The sequence below is a fragment of the Eulemur rufifrons genome, chromosome 15 (assembly GCF_041146395.1).
Source record: "Eulemur rufifrons isolate Redbay chromosome 15, OSU_ERuf_1, whole genome shotgun sequence".
In the NCBI taxonomy this organism is placed as follows: domain Eukaryota; kingdom Metazoa; phylum Chordata; class Mammalia; order Primates; family Lemuridae; genus Eulemur; species Eulemur rufifrons.
The window spans coordinates 29,639,680-29,664,462 of record NC_090997.1 but is presented as its reverse complement, the minus strand read 5'-3'; positions in this window follow the sequence as shown (position 1 = coordinate 29,664,462).

Genomic DNA, 24,783 nt, shown 5'->3' with positions numbered 1-24,783 from the left:
CACCATGTATGCCATGACAGCATGCACTAAGGCTCACTTCTGTGGTATTCTTGTCAAAAATGTATCGCCTCAATCTGGTCACGCTACACACATCAGACAAACCCAACTTAAGAAACATTTACAAAATAATTAACCTATGGTCTTCAAAAGTGTCAAGGTCATGAATGACAAGGAAAAAATGAGAAATTGTCAGATTGAAGAATATTAAAAAAAAAGATATGAAAAGTAAATCTGAGATCTGGATTGGCTCCTGGAACAGAAAAATTACATGAGTGGAAAAACTCATGAAACCTGAATAAGGTCTACTGTTTAGTTAATAGTGTTGCAACAATGTTATGTTTTATGTTAAGTGTAATAAGATTATGGAAGATGTTAACATTGCAGGACAGGGAGTGAAGGACATGCAGGAACCCTCTGTACTATTTTAGAGAGATTGCCATCAGTCTAAAATTATTTCAAAGAAGAAATAAAAATATGTTTGTACTTATTTCTCTTGTTTACAGGTTTAAATTTTGTCCCAAGAGCAACATAGGTAGAGGACTTGGGCCTTTTGAGAGCTGCTTGATGGCCAACACTCTCACCTTGTCACTGATACAGGCATCTGGCCCATATCATCTTGTTTAACGAATTAATCAGAATCCTTTTCATAGGGATAAAATTCATTATATTTCCCTTAAAAATAGTCATACATAATCTTACAGATCACAAAACTCTCATTGTGAAGAGCTGGAGTATTTATGAGACTAATTCTGTAAGTTACATTAAAGAAAATATACAGACCAAATTGGGTTGAATTCTAAAGCTTAAAAGAAAAGCATGTTTATGGTATTTTAGGTACTCATAATGAAATTCATGCTTAGTGAAATAGACAGAACGAGTGATAGCCAGTGAAGCTGTTTTGGGAAATGTTCTATGCAAAATAAAAACATATGTAAGTAATATATTTAACAACTTATATCAGATTTCAAATAAGCAATAAACTCAAATTCAAATGTACAAATTTTGTCATATGAATACATATGACATAAATACAATGAGATCACTCCTCATCCATTTACTTAAAATATATTTCTTTGGCATCTCTATGTTCTAAAATTGTGGTGATAGCTGAAGATATAAAGATAACATAAAGAAGAACATGACTTAATTACTTTCTACAATCTAGGTGGTGAGATAGATAAATATTTATATGTTTACAAAGTTAAGGTCAAAGAAAGAGAAATACATTTAGGAGTAGAAAGCTGCTAAACTAGCCTAGAAGATTACTAATGAATTTTTAGAAAAGTAATTACCTATTTAGAGAGCTGGAGAATGAGAGGGATTTTCTTTGGTGCAGATGGAGGAGATATAGGGGGAAGTGAGAAAGAGAATTCTAAGCAGAGAGAAAAGCAAATTCAGAGGTACGCGTGTGAAAACAGGACCTTATTACTAATATATGTGAGAAACTCCAAGCGTAATCTGGCTTTCTTGTAGTTCGAAGGGAGAGGGAGAATATCAGGGCTGAAGATTTATTCTAGTACCAGGTGTGGTTTATCTTGCATAACATGTTAAGTAACTGTATGCAGTAAGTGATGTGGTCTGTTAGAGAATTTTAAGCAGAGAAGTGTAAAGTATTTTCTATAGATCACTTTAGTGGCTTAGAGCAATGGGATAAAGTGTGTAAGAATGGAGGCACTTGGGATGAAAAAAGAGTATGCTTCTTTGAAACATACTGAGAAGGCAAAATAAACAGTGCTTACTTAGTGCTTGCTTTGATGTGGTGGCATGGGGCAAAAGAAGGGAAGATATTCATGCTAATAAGGTTGCTAGTAAGAAGGACTGGGTGCTAATATGCAGTAAATAAAAGGAAGAGCATATTAGAAGAAAGGCAGGAAAATGACTACGTTGCAGACATTTTGAAATGTGAATTCTTGTGAATGACCCTAAAGGAAATATTAATATATAGGAGAATTGATAGTCAAGTCCAAAATTAGGAGAAGGAGAGGGTTTAACTTGATCGAGAGGAAATGAGCTCACCCAAGTCAAGTACATACATTCAGAAAGTCAATAGACCAATGAGTTCACCCTCTGGAATACAAAAGTATTTTGTTCAAATGAAGACACTGAACCAAAATGTTAAATCAACATTTTATTCCTCATAGGTCTTGAAATGTAAGTTTCCTCTAAGTGTCGAACACCAGGAACCTTAGAGTACAAATGTTATTCAATAACAGTAGTGTAACACCTTATGGCTTAATTATCTCTGTCTCAATTTTATAACTCATCAGTATGGATCTAAAATCATATTTTTCCTATCCCTATAATCTTTTAACATTACAATGTAACTGTTATGAAGATTTGTAAAATGCCTTGTGCAGAAAATGATGAATATAAATAAATAACTAAATTAATAAATGAAAACAGGATTAATAAAAATGTTTATTGTTGGGCTTAGAGGCAAGGACAGGTGGCACAAGCCTGCTGCTCTATTGACTCGTTGAAATTTTACTAAGCCTGCAAAATAAAATAGTCCCAGTTTATATTTATTTTAATATGATTCAAGTCCTTGTGTTATTGCTGTGACAAGCAGCGATTAATTCAGGCCTAGATCTATTATAAGATGTGCTCAAGGAATATCAGTATCTGTGAAATAAATAAATCTCAACAGGACTCCTTATATACCACTCATTCCTCTCCATTAAATAATCTTATGACCACCTCTAACTTGTTCTGATGTTCCTGAGTGTCTGGGTAGTTAAAAGAGACAGAGAATAGTCAAACTTTCAAACACATAAAAATATTTTTTGGTCTCATGATGGCCTCCCACATCAGGACAGCTGTGCTCTGTGTAGGACTTGGCCTTTCTATACCCTAATCAAAGGGGGTGGGGGAGACAGCCCCAGCATAAAGAAGAAAAAATGGTTAATCTTTTTCCAACATTTTTCTTTTTCAGTGAGAAAACACATTCACAACAGTATTTATTTTCCCTTTTCTGCCCATTATTAAGATTCAAGAGTCATTTTTCCTTGATATTTCTTGGCCGATGGAAGACGGAGAGGTTCATATTTGATTCACCCTTAACACTTACATCTTGAGATAATGAGAGTATCCTGTGAGCCTTTACTTTTTGGACATGCCCTGAATTTTGTATTCTGTTCCTAGGTCCCAGGGAACAATGTAAACCTAAGGCTTAAATTCATCAAAACAAATAAATGCCATTGCCCCGAAAGCTATCTTTATTACTTTATTAATATTTTAATCTGTGTACTCTCCTAATCTCAGTTTTTAGAAAGAGAACTATTTTTTTTAACTCCTTAGTAGGTTTAAGAAGAGATGTAACCCACCCTAACCCTTCTCTGCCCCCGCCAAATTAGGGCTTTTTTTTTTGTTTGTTTGCAAGTGATGTAGTCTAGGTGCTTAAAGAGCCCTATTACCAGAAATAAAATTTCTAGCTAACTAATTTTAGTCATTCAAGCCCTACTTCAAAGATAAACTCTTTTGTGGAGTCTTCACTAACACCCCGAAGAATTAATAACCCATTCTCTGACATACCTCAATATTTGTTAACTACTCTGTTTTTATATTGTGTATGTTATATTGTAAATTTTATGTACAAATACCTGAGCTTCTATTGGATGCACACAATTTCTTATTCAGTTTTGCATCCCAGAGTACCCATACTTTCTGTTGTGCTGTAACTTGACCACTGGGTTCCAAAGAGACCTTGTATTACCACAAATTTTGAAATTAAGTAATTGTTTCAATAAAATAGAATGATATTTTATTTTATGATAATAACAACATAAAGAAGCTGTTGCCACATATTTTTAGACTCATAACAATAATTTTTTTCTGTAGAAGTATCAATAAATTTATAGCAACCTTTGTTTTGTTATTTGTTGAATTGAAAATGATAAGCCAGTTAATGGAAACTGGAAAAATGTTTATTTTTTTCTTTTTTTAATATTGTTTTATTTCAGCTTATGATGGGGGTACAAAAGTTCAGGTTATATATATTGCGCATGTCCCCCCATCCCCCCCGAGTCAGAGGTTTTCATTTGGCCTTTTATGCATGCTTTCAGAGGTATCTCAGTCTCCTCAATCAACTTTGACCTTAGCCTTGCATTTGCTTTGCAGCAGAGTTGATACTGCTAACATGTAAATAAAAACACAAAGGAAATAAAAGAAATTCCTTTCATCAGAGCAGTTAATGGCTCAAATACAGCACTACATTGCTATGCTTTATAAATTACAGCTTTTGTTCTACTTGCATCATACTCATTATTATAACCAATACCAGGTCTTGCAATGCAAATGCTCTCCCCTAAGTAATAAATCATGTTATTTCCATTTTGGGTAATGAAACATCACAATTTGGAGAAATAACTCTATGGTGCTAGGCTTGTATTAGGTGTTTAATTCAGGATCATTCAGTGAATGATGATCTTAACAGCATTGGTGAAATTGCGTTTCAGCCAATTAGAAGTTAAAAGCAAACTAATATTATTATGCAATAATAACAGCTATGATGTATTTTATAATTTAAGGAACATTTGTGGATTCACACAGGACTCATTGTTATTATTCAATCAACTAAGGATGAGCAGACATGGTAAAATGATGAGTCCTGAGGGATCTCTGTGCATGACACTGAAAAAGAAAAAAGCTCATTGGCAAAAGTAGCAGATTTTTACTCACTGTTCACAAATGATACACCCAAGGATCATTTTCCAGATTCCTGAGCATTTTCTTCTCTACAATATTAGGAAAGTTGATGATTTTTAAACTGAAACAGCAATGTTGGAGTGTGGGATTTATTTATATATCAACTGAATTACATTCTGGTTCCATTGTCAGACACTGAGGCAGATATTGCATTGCTTATTATCTAAAATTATAGTATGTTAATTCGTAATCAAAAGACTTATTCTTTTAAGTTATAACAATATTATGAGTTATATATTCTATGAATTCTAGTACTCTTAGAAGCAGATACAATAAATCTACAAACACCATAAAAGATCTGTTAATTGGATATACTATTTTATAGAAAATGCTCAGGAATGTGTTGCCATGTGATTTCTCCCTAGAAACTCATTATATTTGCCATCCAAATTTCTTTGTAGTTCAATTTCAATCTTTGATTTTTTTTCCCCATTGGACTATAATCTTTTACCCAGTAAAAGTTTGATATATTTGTTTGACATTGTAACTGATGCTATAGTGAAAAAGAAAAAGTTATATTTTTTGAAACACTTACAGGCTAAAGGAAATGCTTGATAAATTAGTTCTGATTTTATAATTAAAAATCACATCAGCAGACTAGTATGACTTATCAAAATGTAATTATAAACATGAATTTAGAATCATACCATGAATACATATATACTAGAACATATGCATTTTGTCGTATTGTTAATTATTTTATAAAGAAATAATGAAGATACGACATCTCTATGGTTCTCCTTGAGAGAGTTGGAATCCATTATATTAAGTGAAGTATCCCAAGAATGGAAAAACAAGCATCACATGTACTTACCAGAAAATTGGTTTCCCTGAACATCACCTAAATACACATCTGGGAATGACACCAATCGGATATCAGACTGAGGTGGGGGGTGGGGGAGGGGATGGGGGTATGCTTACACAATGAGTGCATTGCACACCGTTTGGGGAATGGTAATGCTTGAAGGTGCTGACTCGGGAAGGGGGGGGGTGGGGAAGGGAGGGATATATACCTACATGATGGGTGCAATGCGCACGACCTGGGGAACAGACACGCCTGGAGCTCTGACTTGGGGGGAAAGACGGTACATGGACAACGTATGTAACCTGCAATTCTGTATCCCCCATAACAATAAGATGAAATAAAAATAAAAATAAAAAAAAATAAAAAAAAAAAAGATCCTCTAGAACAGTGGTCCTCTACCTTTTTGGCACCAGGAACCATTTTCATGGAAGATAATTGGTTTCAGTACAATTCAAGCACATTACATTTATTGTGTACTTTATTTCTATCATTATTACATTGTAATACATAATGAAATAATTATACAATTCACCATAGGTTGGGGGTCCCTGTTCTAGAAAATAAACTTCATAAGGAAAATAATAATGGCTAAGCACATAGTAGACACACAGGTAATATATGATGAATAGATATTTTTCAGGCAATCAATATTTTAGTGTAACAATTTTATATATGCATTATAGATTTTCAAAAATACTTGTTCTACCAGAGTATAAGATATAAAAATTTTCTCCATGAATGTCATTTCATACATATTGAATATCTTCATAATTTATTTTTCTTTGAGCTGTTATCCATATGTATGTGCCATACTGATAGAAGAGTATTATAATTTTCCATTTATTTTAGAATCAAATTTCTCAGTTAACATCTTTATAATTTCAAATATTTTCAATATTCATGATCTGTCAGGAAATGCTTTGCATGTAAATGTTTAAGCTTTATATTTATTAGTGGTTTTAAGTCCTTTTAAAATATGCAGCCCCCCTTGAGCATTCTAATTGCAGATAGATTTTTGTATTTGTAATTCTATTTTTACTATTATATTCATTTTAAATTAATAATGAATCTATTATTTTAACAATCATTGAATGTCTAATGTGACATATATCGGGTGTGCATTCCATATAGAATGATATGTTAGATAAAGTCTCTTTCCTCACCAATGCATATTCTAGTTGAAAAAAATAATAATTCTTAGGGCTCTATATGATGGTGTGGAGTAAATCCCACTAACTCACATCAGATATATAGCATGGGAAAACAATAAATTTTGTTGGGATGGGCTACGGAAATTTGGGTATTCAACTTAGTCTATTCTGACTAATTAAACACTTTTCCCATCTCTATTCTATTATTGCCATTTTAATCTAAACTATCGCATCTTAAATTATATGTTTAACTTATTAATGATAATATAAAAATCGGGACATTATTATAAATTCTTGGGTTCAAAGATGAAACACGTTTGTTATTGTAGTGCAGAGAATTTGGCTCATACGTTGGAAACATTATAAAATACAGTAATTTAGCTTATCTTCCATAATGCCATACATGTTTAAATGTTTAAGAGTGTGGTGAACTTGTTACAGGATAATTGGAGAAACTGGGTGTGACAGAAATAGGATTGTATGGTCACACACTAGAGGGAAGTATGTCTCTGTTAGATGACTATTATGTAGGAGAATATAGATCAGCTTCTCTAAGGATACCAAAAGGGATTATACAGATAATCTCTCTTGAGATGTTTCTTCTCTTTTTTAAAACAAATTTTATTGTTTTTATTTTAGGTATACAATGTGTAATGGCATACATATAGGTAGTAAAATACTTATAGATACTATATACAGAGATGTTTATTAGAGTGAAGCAAATTAGCAAATCTATCGTCTCACATAGCTACCCATTATTTTTATGTTTAAGGAAAAAGCAGCTAAATTCTACTCATTTAGGACAAATTCCAAATACCTATAGTCCTCACATTGATACATCATCCAACATATCTGCTACTTTGTATCCTCTGACCTTTTCATTTCCCTCCCTCCATTCCTACCCCTTGTAAACACTCCTTTATTCTCTATCTCTGTGTATTTGACTTTTTTAGGTTCTACACACAAGTGAAATGATGAAATATTTTTTGTGTGTGTATTTGGTTTATTTCATCTATCATGTCTTCCATGTTTAGCAACATTGTGGTAAATATCAGGACACATATGTTGTTTCTATACATTGGCTATTGTGAATGAGCTTTTCATTTTAGAATATTGAACACATCGACTGAAAATTTTTCACCTTTTTCTAAAATGTATCAGTTTTCTGTCTAAATTGTTAGCAATAATAAAAACAAATTAGTAAAACCAAAATATGTCACCAATTAGATACAGACTCACATAGCATAGAGGCAAATACTGCATTATTTAGGTTTCTACTAATTGCAAGTGAGAGAAGTCAAAAGTTCAGTGGGATATTTATTTACTTCTATAACTAGCAAAGACATGTATGGAGATTAATTCATAAATAATCAAGGATTCAAATACTTAATTCAGTATTATTTACTTATCTCCATTTTTCAGCACTATTTTTTTGGGTGTAAACTCTTGTGCTAGTAATGAACTTCTACCGTGAATGAGAGGTCAAAATATACTGACATGTATACTGATTATAAAAACTGGTATTAATATTTTAAAAATAGAGAAATATTCTAAGAACATTCCAACATATGAATATTTGAATATATGAAAGATACAGCTTTTAAATGTATCATTCCAGGAGCTCATAAAAATCAATGCTTTTATTAATTCCATCTTTGCTTCTCTAATGCCTCTTACAAAATGAACAATTTTATTAATGCTACAGAAAAAAGTCATGTACAAACTCTGGTAAATTTGTGTGTAATATCTTCTTTATTTTAAAATTTAAGAAAGTTATTCTATATACAACATATAAGTGATAATTTACTTTTATATAGCTGTATAGTGTTATCACTGTTGATATTTTTCAAGCTAATATTTATTTTGTACTTACTGTGTGTCAGCTACTGTGCTAAGCAGTTTATTGCCATCATAAGCTATTTTATTCCTCATAATAACACTTTGGGGTAGGCATTATTATTCCCACTTTACCCATGAGGAAAACAGGACTTATGAGTTTAAATAATTTGCCTAAATGTACACAGCTGGGAAAAGGCAAAACTAGACTTTGAAGCTAGATGAAACATCTTAAAAACTATAAGTTCCTTCTAGCACACACACACAGACACACACACACTCTATCTTTTCTTTTTCATGCACAAAAAGTCTCCTTACTAAAACAATTGATAAGCTGATTTAGTAAATTGAGATGTATTTATGTGTGTTTTGAGTTTGGTCAAGGATATCAACATGCATGTTCCTTCAGTTCATTCATAGAACTAAATTGACTTGTGGATAGAATGTATTGTCACTATATTTTAAACATTAAAGTTTTCTATTTTATTTATTTATTTATTTAGAGACAGAATCTCACTCTGTTGCCCTGAGTGGAGTGCAGTGGTGTCATCGTAACTCACAGCAACCTCAAACTCCTAGGCTTAAGCCATCCTCCTGCCTCAGCCTCTCAAGTAGCTGGGACTACGGGTGGGCACCACCATGCCCAGCTAATTGTTTTCTATTTTTAGTAGAGATGGGGTCTCACTCTTGCTCAGTCTGGTCTCGAACTGCTGAACTCAGACAATCCTCCCACCTCAGCCTCCCAGAGTGCTAGGATTACAGGCATGAGCCACCATGCTCAACCAAAGTTTTCTATTTTAGTCAGGTGACAAATGGAGGTATAGTAATTAATCAATAAAAATTTTTTCATCAAATGATATAGTGTCTCAGTGTACAGAATTCTAACAGGGTTGATGAAAATGTATCCGTACTGTTCAATATGGTGGCCAGTACCCACTTGTGAATATTAAACATGTGAAATGTGGGTATTTTGAGAAACTGAATTTTAAATTTTTATTTAACTTGGATTAATTTAAATTTTAATGTTATGGTCACATGGGCTAGCGTATGGAACAGCCCTGGTGATCTCAGCCAGTCCAAATGATGGCTTCCAAATTATATCCTCTGAATTTCTTAATAACATACCTAAGCATTTGCTAGACACTTATACAAAGATGTCTGAAAGGGATCTCAGACTTAATCTATCCAATTTCCTCGTTTTCATAGAAAGTTGTTGACTTTCCTTGCAGTTCCCATCTTCAGCAAAACATGTATAGCCTTTAGCTCAGAATGAAAAATTTGGAGTCATCCTTGACACTCCTCTTTCTCCTAGTACCCATAACCAATGGATGAAAATCATGGAGGCTTTACTTTGAAAAGTCTATGGACTTTTCACCAAATCTCAAACTATACCCTAATCCAAATGACATTTATCTCTTGCTATATGCTTTATATTAATATGTCTATGGTTTACCTGTCTCCTTCTAAAATATATGCACAGTGTAGCCAGATCCTTGTTGTTCACTGCTATATATCCTCAGTGAATAGAATGGTATATTGAAACCATAGCTGCTCAATGAGTATGTATTAAATGAATGTAATATTTATTTAAATTTTAAATAGCATTACATATACAATAGACAATATATATGGAATTTATTTCATTCAATATACCTAAACATTAGTTTTGAATATGAAATTTAGGAAGAACAATTGGGTTAAAAACCAAAATATTCAACTGTATATCTTAAAAGTAATAAAGCTGGGCCCTTCATATGCAAGTCAATGACCATAACAGGATGTCAGAGAAGAGTAAGGCATCATACTTTTTAGAATGAAAGGATGTATTAGTTTATTAAGTATGAAATGTCCAATTTCTTTAAGTACTCAGTTTGATAGCTGATATCTCTGAAGTTTCAGTTTGACACTTCTTGTTTTATGTTTATTGTGAAGGTATATCCTCAGTCTTTCAAAAGTACATTTTGGCTTGTGATTATCTTTCACATTTTTTTAAGAACAATTTTTATGAAACCACAGATAAGTCAAAAATTCATGTTATTTTCAAACATGAGTTCCATTGTGGAATCAATGAAGTGCAGACAGCTTGAATATCTACATAGTATTGGGGAAGGATGTGGCTAATGAACGCACAGTACTTAATGGTTTGAGAAGTTCTATTCTGTTGATTTTAATCTTGAAAATGAGCCATGTGGGTGACCCGAGACCACAGTGGATAATGAACTGAAACCTGCAGTGGAAGCGAATCCACCTCAATCTATGCATGAATAAGCAACAAGGTTTGCTGTTACCATCAGACAATATTGGACCATTTTAAACAAATCTGCAAGGTAAAGAAGCTGGATAGATGGATTTTGCATGAATTAAGCAAGCATCAGAAGAGAAATCATCTGGAAGCTTGCCTTTCTTTGCTGTTATGACATAAAGGCAAACTATTTCTACACCATATTGTGAGATGTGATACAAAATGGATTCTTTTTGACAATCACAAGTGTTCAGCACAATGGTTGGATAAAGAATAAATGCTGGAACACAACCCCAAACTGAATATTCATCAAAAAAACTAATGATGTGTTTTGGTGGTCCAGCACTGGTATTATCCACTACAGCTTCATGAAACCTGATCAATCAAATACAGAGGATGTCTACTGCAACCAATTGGACAAAATGATGACAATGCTTGCGATTAAGCCGCCAAGATTGGTCAATAGAGACCAATCCTTTTGCAGGACAATGGTGGACCACATGTCTCACAAACAACGCTGCTCAAACTACAGAAGGTGGAGTTGGAAACTCTCTGTCATCCCCCGTATTCACCAGACCTTGCACCAACTGACTACCACTTCTTCCAGGCTTTTGGACCACTTCTTGCAAGGAAAGATATTCAATTCTCAACAAGCTGTGGAAAACACCTTTCACAATTTCATCACCATTTGCTCTCCAGGCTTCTTCACTGCAGCATGAACAAACTACCATTAAGATAGCAAAATTGTGTTGGTAGTTTAAGCACATACTTTGATTAATTGTACTGCTTCTTGTTTAAGATATAATAAACTACACTCAATTCAAAATTGAACATTTAATAATAAGAGGTATTTAGACCCACTTCAACATTTCTAGGATTGTCATTTTTTTTTACTCTTTTATTTAAACTTGTATCTTATTTACTATAACCATTCTATGGCAAACTAAGTTTAATATTTATTTAATGTTTAAATAATGATAATCATCCCCTGTACCAAGTGCTGGCAAGGACATGGACCAACAGAAACTCTTATTTATAGCTGGTGAGAATGCAAAATGTTACACTCACCTTTAAGACAGTTTAGCAGTTTCTTATAAAACTTAACATGCTCTTACCATATGATCCAGCATTCACATCCCTTGGCATTTACCCAAGTGAGTTGAAAACTTACATCCACACAAAAATCTGCACAAAAATGTTTATAGCAGCTTTATTCATAATTCCAAAACTTGAAAGCAACTAAGATGTCCTTCAAGAGGTAAATGGATAAACAAATTATGGTAATTCATGTAATAGAATACTATTGAGCAACAACAAAAAATAAGCCATAAACCATGAAAAGTCATGGAGAAAACTTAATTGCATATTGTAATGTGAAAAATAAAACGGTATGAGAAAGCTACATACTATATGATTCCTACTGTATGACACTCTAGAAAAGACAAAATAATGAAGTCAGTAAAAATTATGAATGTTTATAAGTATTTCAGGGGGAGAAATGAGGAATGAATAGGCAGAGAACCGGGGAATATTAGGGGAATGAAACTGTTACTCTGTATGATATATAATGACAGATGTATGTCACACATATGTCAAAACCTATAAAATTTACAACATAAACAGTGAATCCTAACATGAATTATGGATTTTAATTAATAGTGACATATCAATATTGTCTCAATAATTATAACAAATGTATACCACACTCATGCAAGTTATTAAAAAAGTGGGATGCTATCCTATGTTTATTTTTGCTTTTGTTTCCCATGCTTTTGAGGTCAAATCTCAGAAATCTTTGCCCATGCCAATGTCAGAAAGCATTTCTCCTATGTTTTCTACCAATAGTTTTATAGTTTTAGGTGTAACACTTAAGTCTTTAACCCATTTTGAGCTGAGTTTTGTATACGATATAAGATAATGGTCTGATTTTATCCTTCTGCATATAAATATTTAGTTTTCTGATCATTATTTGTTGAAGAGACTGTCCTTTCTCTTTTGTGTGCTCTTGACACTTTGGTTGAAAATCAGTTGATCATAAATGAGTGGATTTATTTCCAGGATCTTCATCTTTTTCTATTGGTCAATAATGTGTCTGTTTTTATTCCAGTACCATGATGTTTTGTTTACCATAGCTTTGCAATAGATTTTGAAGTTAGGTAGTGTTATACCTCCAGCTTTGCTCTTTTTGCTCAAGATTGCCCTGACTATTCCAATTTACTAAAATAGCAAATTTTAAATGTTTTTACCACAAATGAATGATAAGTATGTGAGGGGATGGATTTGTTAGTTTGATTTAATAATTCCACAACATAAATATATATTAAAACATTGCATTGTAATCCACAAATGTGTGTGCATGTGTGTGTATATATATATATAAAATTACTGTTTGACAATTACAAATAAAATTAAAAAAGAAAAAAATGAAAGAAAAAAGGGGCAAATGGGAATGAGCATGATGAGGGCTATAAGGAAAGGAAGTACTTTTTGCTCATTTTTTCCTACAAACCTAAGATGTTCTAAAAAATAAAGCCTATTAATTTAAAAATAATATCCTGGGTGATACTTTTCAGAGTAGGTGAATGACATTAAACAAAATCCTGAGTCTATATTTTAATTATCAATCTTAGTGCCTAAAACTCAAAAAGACTAATTTTTTCTAATGATCATAATGGATCAGTCTAATCTTACATAGAGCAGTATTTAACGATTTTCTAGGCAGAATCCTTATAAGTTGATATAATGTTTTATTTTTATGTCATAAATATGTGAAAATATATATATGTGAGTGTGTGTGCTTGTGTGTGTGTGTGTGTGTATATATAGCAGCCATCTAGATTTTCATTACACTGTGCATACACAATGTAACTGATCAAGCAAAAAAATGGTATAAAAAGTTAAAATACTTATTTTATATCCCTAATGATGATTTATTTTGATTAGAAAAAATAAAAAAATTTTAAATGAGAAGTACTCAAAAGACCATATTAAATGGCTAAGTTTATCTTCTCTGCACATTAACATTAATATCTCAAATTTTGATTAATTAGTTTCAGTTGCAAGCACCAATATTCATAAAAGTTATGTTTATTTAAGAATTATGGATAAGATAATTGCTTCTAAATCTATTATTTGCCAGAGGCTTTTGTGTGTTATACCTATTTGTTCAATGGGTAATTGAAACTCATGTAGTAGTATTTGTATATGCTTTATGTATGATACTAATAAAGTTTAAATCCTTTATTTTAGTAATGCATAGGTAAGGTTTTTTAGACAAATATTTGTTAGACCATTAAATATAGATGACCATATTTTGCATTAAAGCCTTCAATGAAAAGTGTATAAATATAATGCATAGTGATAACTTTGCCATATAATCAATTTTGCACACAGTTTTGCCATCTTCTATAAATAGACCACTGGTGACTCTTGATTTTAAGACAAAAAAGAAGCAGTTGTAAATGAAATAAATTTTGAAATAGATTTTCATGTGAATATACAAATTGCTTCAATGACCAACATAAGGCTAGGGTTCTATATCTGATTTCTGATTTGGACAGAAGGAACGATGGAGAGTGTTTGATATATCCCAGCATAAGATTGTTTCAATGTATTTGTTTTTGCAACAAATTTTTATGCTATCCAGATATATGATGCTGTCTATAAAACAGACACACATACATACATCAATTGCTATAGATAGATCATGCACAGTATATTTTGTGCAAAGTGCATTAAGGGATCCTGTAAGGCATGTCAGTGGCTTTTACTGGCAGGTGTTTAATGAAAGGAACAAATAGATGTGCTGGTAGGCTGCTATTCCCACTTCAACCTAAAAAGCTCCATGTTCATCTGGTCTCTCTCTCCTTTGGCACTCACAAAGACTATTGCTTTTTGTGGCCAAGTAAAGCCTAGGGATCCACTGCACTAAGCAAAAGTAGTAGGAAAATCTTCTTCATAAAAGTAGTTCAAGCCACTGAATCATTTAATTAAATTGGTACTATCTCTCATAGAAATTTCATCTCCTTTTCACTCTAGAGTAAAATGTAGAAAACGAAACTGTATGACATGGAAATGGACACAGTTTATGAAGGAAAGAAAAAAATAATATTTGATCACTGTGCTATACTATTAACATTGGCAAAGATTTTTATAACTGACAAAAATTCAAGTTCTACTAACATTATCTGTGGAAGGGATCTATTAGCTTATACCTGACAAATTCAAAAAAGTAATGGGTAGAGACAAAAGTGGGCACAGGAGTACAAGGATGGTTTCAGGATATGTGTGCTACTTTAAGTGATTCTCAGGTGTGTGTTACTTATTTGTTTGCCTTATGTTGAGTCAGGCTTTAATCAAGTGGTGGAAACAATTATCTCTGGCAACTTTAGGATTTTATTGCCCTTAATGCTAGTCATACCTTAAAAAGAGAATGTCAGCCAGACATGGTGGCTCATGCCTGTAATCCTAGCACTTTGAGAGGCTGAGGCAAGGGGATTGCTTGAGTTCAGGAGTTTGAGGTTTCAGTGAACTATGATGATGCCACTACACTCCAGCCCAAGCAACAGAGTGAGACACCAACTCAAAAAAAAAAAAAAGAAAGACAATATCAATTTCCCAAGAACATCCAAAGAGGATTTATGGATGGACTGGTATTTCACCTATTCCTAGCTGAACCAGTTGAGGAAAGGCCTACAGAAAATACAAACTCTTAAAATAAAAGAGGTATGGGTACATATAGAAATGCTAGGCAGAATAATACCATGTCCTCTACATAGCTATTTTAATTCACAATATGTCAGTGTAGGAAGTTGAACAAAGTGCTACCCAAACATATGCCCTAACCTGCCCAAACCTGTGCATATGACCTTATTTGGAAAAGAGCCTTTGCAGGCAAAATCAAGTTAAAGAATTTTGAGGTGAGATCGTACAGGATTATTGGGTGGGATTTAAATCCAATAAGTGCCTGATAAGAGACAGAAGGGGAAAATGCACTAATGAAGAAGAGGAAGCCATGTGAATACGGAGGCACAGATTGGAGTTGTGTGGCCACAAGCCAAGGAAGCTGGAAGTGGCAAGGAAATGTTCCCCCATAGATCCTTTGAAGAGATCACAGCCCTGCGGGTGTCTTGATTTAAGACTTGTGGCGTTCAGAACTATAAGAGAATACATTTATGTTGTTTAACCTAACAAATTTATGATAATTTGTTTTGGCAGCCACATTAAATTAATACAGTCAAGTGAGAAAATTGAGTTCAAAGCTCAAAACAATTTGTCCATGTATGTACAATCGGTAATTAGTGGAGTGGAATTCAAAACCAAGCCTTTCTTTTTGACTCAGAATCCCCTGCCCATTCTGCTGTTTGCTCACCACTGATAGTTTGCAGATAGATAGGGCCATGGTATGATATAAATGCTTGTCTCCTTCACTAAACCATAAATTCTTCAATTCAGGGAAGGCTGCTTCCTTATTCTTTCTTCATACTCACAGTAATCTCTTCTTTGTACTGTTATATTGCAATAGTCTCTTTGTCACCAAGCTTCTCTCCTGCAAGCCATCCTTAAAAGGCAGTGAATTTTATTTTTCTAAATCTCAGCATGGATAAAGCTCATTTTGGCTATATGTACTCAGTGTATTGAGTTTTGAGTTTCTGATTTCTTTTTTATTTTTTGGTACTCCATCTATCTACCTTTCTACACCTAAATCTACATTTATCTTTATGTTTATATGTACATTTCTCTAATCTTTTTCTGCCATATATATGTAACAATGCAAATATAACACTTAGGAATACATGCCTACATATATTGGAAGAAATCTAGGCTGTATATAGCTAAATGTATATAGCAAATATATGTAGGTTTTCTCTATGTGTACATTATGACCTAACACGTTTGAATTTTTGTACTTATTTCCTCTGTTTAGAATATCCTTTATCAATTTTCATTGATCAAATTGTAACCAAGGTTTTTCGTTTTGTATTGACCAAGAAAACCCCCAAAAAACAAAAAAACAATGTTCCCACATCACTATAGGACAAAAAATAGAGGGACGTCTTTTTAATTTGACACAGAGAATTTTTATGTGTACTGCAACATTAAAACATCTTACCTTATATTACGGTTACTGAATATTAGATTTTAAGATATTGGGGAACTTTAGAATCATTTTATAGTCCAAAAACTTAAAAAATACCTCTTCAGAATTGAAATGTATTAATAGATCTACTCATGAGAAGACAAAGGGAACAAAAATGTCTATACAGTTCATACACAGTAAAGAGTTTATCTAAGTATATTTCACATCCCTCTATGGACCTTGTAGAAATATCTTACTTGGTAAACAAGATTATCCAGTCCAGACAAACCATGTTATCCTGCCTCAACTTAGTTTCATATTGTAATGTGATAGTAGTATCTGAGGATGAGACCAAAAATAGGCTGTCAGTGTAGGATGATGGGATGGGATTTATAGGTAGAAATATTAATAAAAACTGCAGGTGCAATTATAATTAGCTTAAGAGACACAACAGCTTCCTAAGGGCCACTACAAATATCTATATAACACAGTGCTTCATGCCCAGCAGATTGCATGGTTCTTCTTGTTAGAAGATTGGAAAATACAGATATCAGATAGCCCTGAGAAAATGTATTATGAGGGAAATTTAGTAAAACATATGTAGCCACAAAACACCTAATTTAAGCTACTTGCTTTGCATGATTCACAAGCATTTCCCTTCCAAACTATTGTCAACTAACACATTGCTAATAAAGAACCAGCCCAATCTCATGATGAATGACAACCAGACTTAGCTTGGAACTTAGGTTTGCTAGCAAAGATAGCTAGCTGTTCACTAATTAATTATATTTCCCCGTGCAACAACTCATAATTGTTACCATAAATTAGCTTCTAAGTTTTATGCTTCTCAAACCATTTGCAATTATGGCTTTGTAACTGACCTCACCAATGAAACATGAGTGCATGAGTGGAAGTGACGTGTGTACTTCTAGGCCGGACCCACAACAATATCTCAAGGTCCTTCATTTTATTATCTTTCAAGTGCCTGGAAGGAAATCAACCTCCAACACAACCTCAGAGAATGTTTTGTTCAAAATGTCAGGGCCTCTGTCTGCCAGGATCCCGTGATTATGCACGAAGGAGGATCATCTGCTGAACTGCTCTCCGTATAACACAAGAATAAGAAAGAGACTTATGTTGCTTTCAGCCGGTTGAAGTTCCTTCTGTCGTATCAGTTAGATTGCTCTAAAACAATACATTTATACATCAAAAAAGAAAAGTAACCATAAAAAGTAAAAAGATGAAGAATGCATACAGAAGAATTCTGCCAATAATTGGAAGAAAATTTTGAATACTTAGTGATAATAACAAATATTGAAAGAAAATAAAATGGCTTGGTATAAACAGATACAGTATATGAAGAAAATATTTTAAAGTTTTCAGAATTCAAGAATTAAGAAAAAAATTCCATGTATATCTAGGCAAAATAATAATAATCAAACCTCTAACAAGCATTTAAAAATATGACTGACCTCATAATTTTCAATACTAGTAGTTCTTTAAGAATCTGACACAAATTCCACAAACTACTCATAGAAAAATAAATACTCAAGTGTTTTATACTCATACAATTTTTTTCTACTAAATGGAAATTTTACATGCACATATTTTTCAAACATATGGAAAAAAAACTTTAGGGGTTGGGGACTATTTCTTGAACAAAACAAACAAGCAAAATACTCAAAACTATTTAAAGATAGACCAGTCTAAGATAAAGGAGAACAGAAGATTTTAGAAGGAATATATTGAGCAAATATGGGAACTTCTGAGAATACTTGCAGTCTTAGAGAATTTTAAAATTATGTCAATTTATATATTTTTATATATATGTAATTGTGTGTATATATGTACATATAAAATTGTGTGGGGATATATATATATAATTATAAGGAAAAAATGATTAGAAACTTCAACTAAAAGCAAAATCCCAATAATAACAGAAACATGATTGTGATCATATTGTGCTATTATTTAGTATATTTTATTTAGAAAACCATAAGAAGGTAATAACTACTTAATATATCTATTATTTAAAACCAACTGCGGACAAAGCGTATAATCTCATGGTCACAGAACAAAAAGAAATATTATTTAGCATATCATAATAGAATTAATTACAAGTCCAAATGTTTATGAAAAATGTATAAACATAGACATGGTAAGAAAAGAGTAAAGCAAGATGATTTCAAACACATAGAAATAACAGCACATTTTTACTACAACAAAATTAAAGGGTGATTGAAAAGCACACAACAATAAAAACTAACAAACTAGACATTAAAAGTCAATCAAAACAGCAATCACTAAAATCCCCCAAGACCCCTTTTAGGGCCTTTGTATTTGCAGTTCCTTTTGTCTAGAAGGCATTCCTCCCAGATGCTCACATTTTTCATCTAAACATTTCCATCTTTGTCCAAACATGACCTTCTCAGGAAGAACTTAACTGATTCTGCTGTTCAAATCGCTCACTCCAGCACTCTCTATCATTCCAATCTTTTTTATTTTTCTTTATATAATTTATGTATACATGTACATGTAATCTATTTGCTTTTGCTAGAATATGAACTAGAATATTTTGCTTAATACTTTTACTGATATATCCCTAATGGCCTAGAAAAATTTCTCTGACATGATAGGAGGTCAGTATATGTTTGCTGGATGAAATAATAAAGTAATGAACATATATAGCTAAAGGATTTATGTTTTGCATTGATCATGCTTGAAATAGATTAAATTGCTCGAGTATCTGTTGGGATATTAAGAATATGTTTCATATTCTCATCTACATTAGGTCATAAAGAAAAACATTTTAGTTTTAAGTGAAAGAGATATCTATTTATCAAATAATTATACAAATAAATCTAAACTATCAATATAAAAAGTACTTTAGGACAGAGGGTATTTGATAATTAAGCTGAGAACCATAGAATGTCAAGCAATTATCCCATCCAAGACGGAAAGAAAGAGGATTATACATGGAAGAAATTCCACATAAGAAATTCTACGGTGAGAGAGTCCATGGTGAGGACAAGGGTTAGAAAGGAGGCCTGTTTGGGGAACCTTTAAAACTGTCTGGTTATGACATAATAGTAACTTACATGAGCATATTGATAAAGGTCTAGGAAAGTTAACAGATTGGGAATAATTTTACGGTAAAAAGATAAGACTTATGTTGAATTAAATATGTGAATATGAGGTTGGAAAAATAAGGAGATGTCAAGACTGATTCCTAGATCATTGCATTTAAACTTGTGTAGACAATAGTGTCATTAATTTAAATGTGGACTATAAGAAGAGATTCACATCAGGGAAAAAGTTTAATTATTTACACCTTAAGGCATCAGAGAGTATTATTGAGTAAGAAACAAGAGACAGTTGGAAATAAATGAATTCCTGGTGCTCAGAATAATCACTTTATCAACCATCTACAAACAGATAGTAAAGGACATCTTGGGTGCAAATCAATTGTACCAAGTATGAGATTATCTAGGTCCTAAGTAAATGATATTTCCATGATATTACCTAGACCTAGAGACATCATTCTCAAAGTCCTGTCCCGAGAACCTCAACTATGTTGTGGACAAGTAAAGATAATGAGCCTATCTGTCTGCAAAGTGGAAAAAGATGGGCAAACAAAAAGAAGAAGAAAAAAAGAAAACACCAAACAGGGAGAAAAACAGGAGAGAGTTGATAAACTAAAAAAACAAAATCAAGAGTAAGAGTAAATTATAAGAAGGAGTAAGTAGAAGACAGCAAAGTTGATGATATATTAAAAAAAACTGAGATGAACACAAAAAAATTTTTGTACTTACCAACAATAAGTTGACTACTTGCCAAAAGCAAATGAGTGCTCCAAGTGGAATCTAGTTATTTCCACAGTTTAGGACATACGTGCTTGGAAATTGTATTCAGGATTCTGAATAGTATGTGCATCACCTCTCCTTCTTCAAGTCTGCGTTTTCAACTTTGGTCCATACTTAGATATTTAATCTTGTTCCGAGAGGGAAGCAATAATCTCTGCCTTCATCTTCCTTTTCAGAATACAATTCTAAGTAGTTGAGAATTTATAGTGATGATTTAGGTAACTTCTCTCCTCAACTCTTTTGGAATTTGAATTTTCTCTTCAAGATTGGTGAGGATTTGTTTCCCAAATCATCTGCTTTAGTTATTTTTGATTCCATAACTTGCAATAGCAGTAAGACTTTCCATAAAATATCTGAATATTAAAATCAAAGTCAGTATTATTCTCTTCTAGATTTTTACTTGGAATAATGAATTCAAAATACAATTAAGAACCCTGATCATATTAATCCTGTGTTCAGATGCAGTTAGATAATCCACCACAGGACCAAAGATGGAGACATTCATAATTTCTGATTTTGACTTGATCATCATTGATTCTTTGCCTGCAAAAATCTAACTTAGTCTTCACTCACTCATAATCATTTTTACCACATTTGATCTTATTCTCCACACACCTTTTCTCCAATATTCAGTTCTGTGGCCCCTAGCTTGAAAGATTTTGTGTTTTCTTTAATAGCATAATGGAAAACAGGAATCTTTATAGATGGCCAATTTGAGAAAATGCTTCATTATTTAATTAAAATAACTTGTACTTCTACAGGGACTTGAAGCCTGCAAATTTACATGGAACATTTTTATTATAACAAAATACATACTGCTTTGTCTACAATACTCAATTCTAGATAGTGCTTTTCCCAAACTCTGTTTCCACTCTCCATACAACTTTCTAAAACTTCTTTTGGCAGTCAAATGAAACTTAAATAACCATGGCACTCAACCTTAAAAATAATTTCAATTCTCTTACAATAAGAGTCTAGCAACACAGCAGTTATACTGATGCTGTAGTCAAGTATTTATGGTGAGTCAATTCAGCTGTTGTTTGGACCTTAAGTTCACAGTCTTGGAACATAGATTTAAATACACAGTTTAAAAAACTACACATGTAATCACCTGGGTGTGCTGATCCCTTGTGTTATTTTCTAATTATAGTGCCATAAAAAATATGCACTCATAGAAGCCCCAGGGTATTATACTCAGGCCTAAGAGTTATTACATGAGGTTGGCCTTATGAATAATTAATTTCTGATTTGTCCCTCTACATTACCATATGCAGAACAAGAGCTGTTACCAATAATGTTACTAATGATGTTCTGAAACAAATTATTTTTTAAATGTTAAAAATTAAAATACTAAAAATATTTTCAAAACATTACTTTTATTATGAATATTTAGATTTAGGAGCTTGCTAGAGAGTATAATTTGTTCCCTTCTGCTCTGAGAGTTTTCTATTCAGGGAATCTTCCTCTCTGGAATTCTTGGGAATAAAATTTTCTATCTTGTTTCATAAATTTAACAATATTTATAATTTACATCAAAGCATGTATGTTCAAGCATAAGAGGCTTGATTATCCCAATTCAGGTTTATGTTAGTACTTAATCTGTCATTATTTTCTTTTTTTTTTTTTTCTTTTTTTTTTCTTTTTTTTTTTTTTTGAGACAGAGTCTCACTCTGTTGCCCAGGCTAGAGTGAGTGCCGTGGCGTCAGCCTAGCTCACAGCAACCTCAAACTCCTGAGCTCAAGCGATCCTCCTGTCTCAGCCTCCCGAGTAGCTGGGACTACAGGCATGCGCCACCATGCCCGGCTAATTTTTTCTATATATATTTTTAGCTGTCCATATAATTTCTTTCTATTTTTTAGTAGAGGTGGGGTCTCGCTCTTGCTCAGGCTGGTCTCGAACTCCTGAGCTCAAACGATCCGCCCACCTCGGCCTCCCAGAGTGATAGGATTACAGGCGTGAGCCACCGCGCCCGGCCAATCTGTCATTATTTTCAAGCCTCAAAAGGAAAGGAATTGTCTTTACCTCTTACTGAGTCCCTAATATACCCGTGGCTATCTGAATATTTTAGTTTCATTATTATCTAGAAGACAAAGCAACAGCTGAAAAGACATATCAGGGTTGGAACTGAGATAACTTGTGGAAAATTTTTCTTAAAACGCCACCAAAACTTATCATGTAGGCCATGTGCAGTATCTCACACCTGTAATCCTAGGACTCTGGGAGGCCAAGGTGGTAGGATCGCTTGAGGTCAGGAGTTCAAGACCAGCCTGAGAAATAGCGAGACTTTATCTGTACTGAAAATAGAAAAAGTTAGCTAAGTGTGGTGGCACATGCCTGTAGTTCCAGGTACTTCAGAGGATGAGGCAGGAGGATGGCTTGAGCTCAGGAGTTTGAGGTTGCAGTGAGCTTGGCTGACTCCATGGCACTCTAGCCCACGTGACAGAGTGAGATTCTGTCAAAAAAAAAAAAAAAAAACTTAACATGCATTCACTTCAAAGATTCAAAGCAAGTATATGTCATTCCTTGAAATATATACATCTATATCTATATCTGTAGCTCCACAAATTATCAGTGTTAATTTACTCAACTATTATACATAATGGCTAGAGGACTTTATGCAGATTCTGCTGTAAACAGAATTTGGAGTTTACAGATCCTGCTGCAAACAGAATTTGGAGAAAGACACTTTACTTAGGTTTCTTTGCAAAAGCGAATGTGGATTTTGCATTCAATTTTGCATTCGGAGAAAGACGCCTTAATAAAAAAATGCAGCAAAAATAGAAAAGGAGAAAAGTCTTCATTTACAAAGTAAATGCTATTTTTGGTATTTTTATTTTTACTTACATATAAAGACAAAAATACATATAAAACAAAAATGGATTTTAGTACCTTAGATGTCACCAGTCCTTACAAAATGATTCAATATTTCAAAAAGTTATGACTTTTCTAAACAACTCTTTAAATAGATCCAGACATCTGTTGCCTAGATGAGTTGTCAACATTTTTTGGATAAGGATATTTCCTATCAAGCTATTCCACTTTGAATTATTCTATTTGAGGAAGATGAAATGGGTAACACACCAGTTGCTGGACTCTCAACAAACCTTTGTTTTAAGTTAGTCCTTGTGCTGGGGTTGAGGAGAAAGACAATTTATAGTAATAATTTCCTACTATCTTAATTTTATCCAAAGGGAAAATTTTCCTTTTAAGCAAGAACACTTGAGAGAAATCCTTTGCTTTTTGTAGCACTCTGCAATTAGACACTGAGAATTCTAGAGATTTTTCAAGTGAATTAAGCTTTTTATTGTACCCTGAAAATAAACTTAAATAAAATTTTCATCAAGAACATATTTTACCTGTCACCTATCAGAGACAACTCCCTGCCTCCAAAACACTGTAATTTATTTCCCAAAGGAAATACAGGTTGAGCATCTTTAACACAAAAATCTGAAACCCAAAATGTTCCAAAATCTGCAAAATTTTGAGTGTTCACATGATGCCACAGTGGAAAATTCTACATCTGATCTCCCGTGAGGAGTCATAGTCAAAATGCAATCAAAACTGCGTTTCATGCACAAAATTACTTAAAATATTGTATAAAACTACCCTTGTGGAGGCCATGTTTATATGGTATATATGAAACATAAATGAATTTCATGTTAAGAATTGCGTCCCATCCCCAAGATATCTCATTAGGTACATGCAAATATTCCCAAATCAAAAAAAAAAAAAAAAAATCCAAAATTTGAAACACTTCTAGTCTCAAGCATTTCAGATAAGGGATAATCAACCTGTATAAATTTATTTTATTATTCATTTAAAAATTATGAGTAGGCATGGACCCACTGCAAAAAACATTTCATATTTTTCCTAAATCCAATTAAATTTTTTGAAGTATTTGCTCTTTTTGATGTCCAAACATGTAGCTTCTCTTTAATAATCATATAGTGTGTATTATAGTTATTTAACTATTTTATAAAATGATATTTAAATGAAAAGACATTAGGTAAAATAAATTAATCATCCCATAGCCTCTTTGTTCTCATGGTTTATATCCACTCAGGAAATAGTCTCCATAAAAATGTACCTTATAAATATGTAAT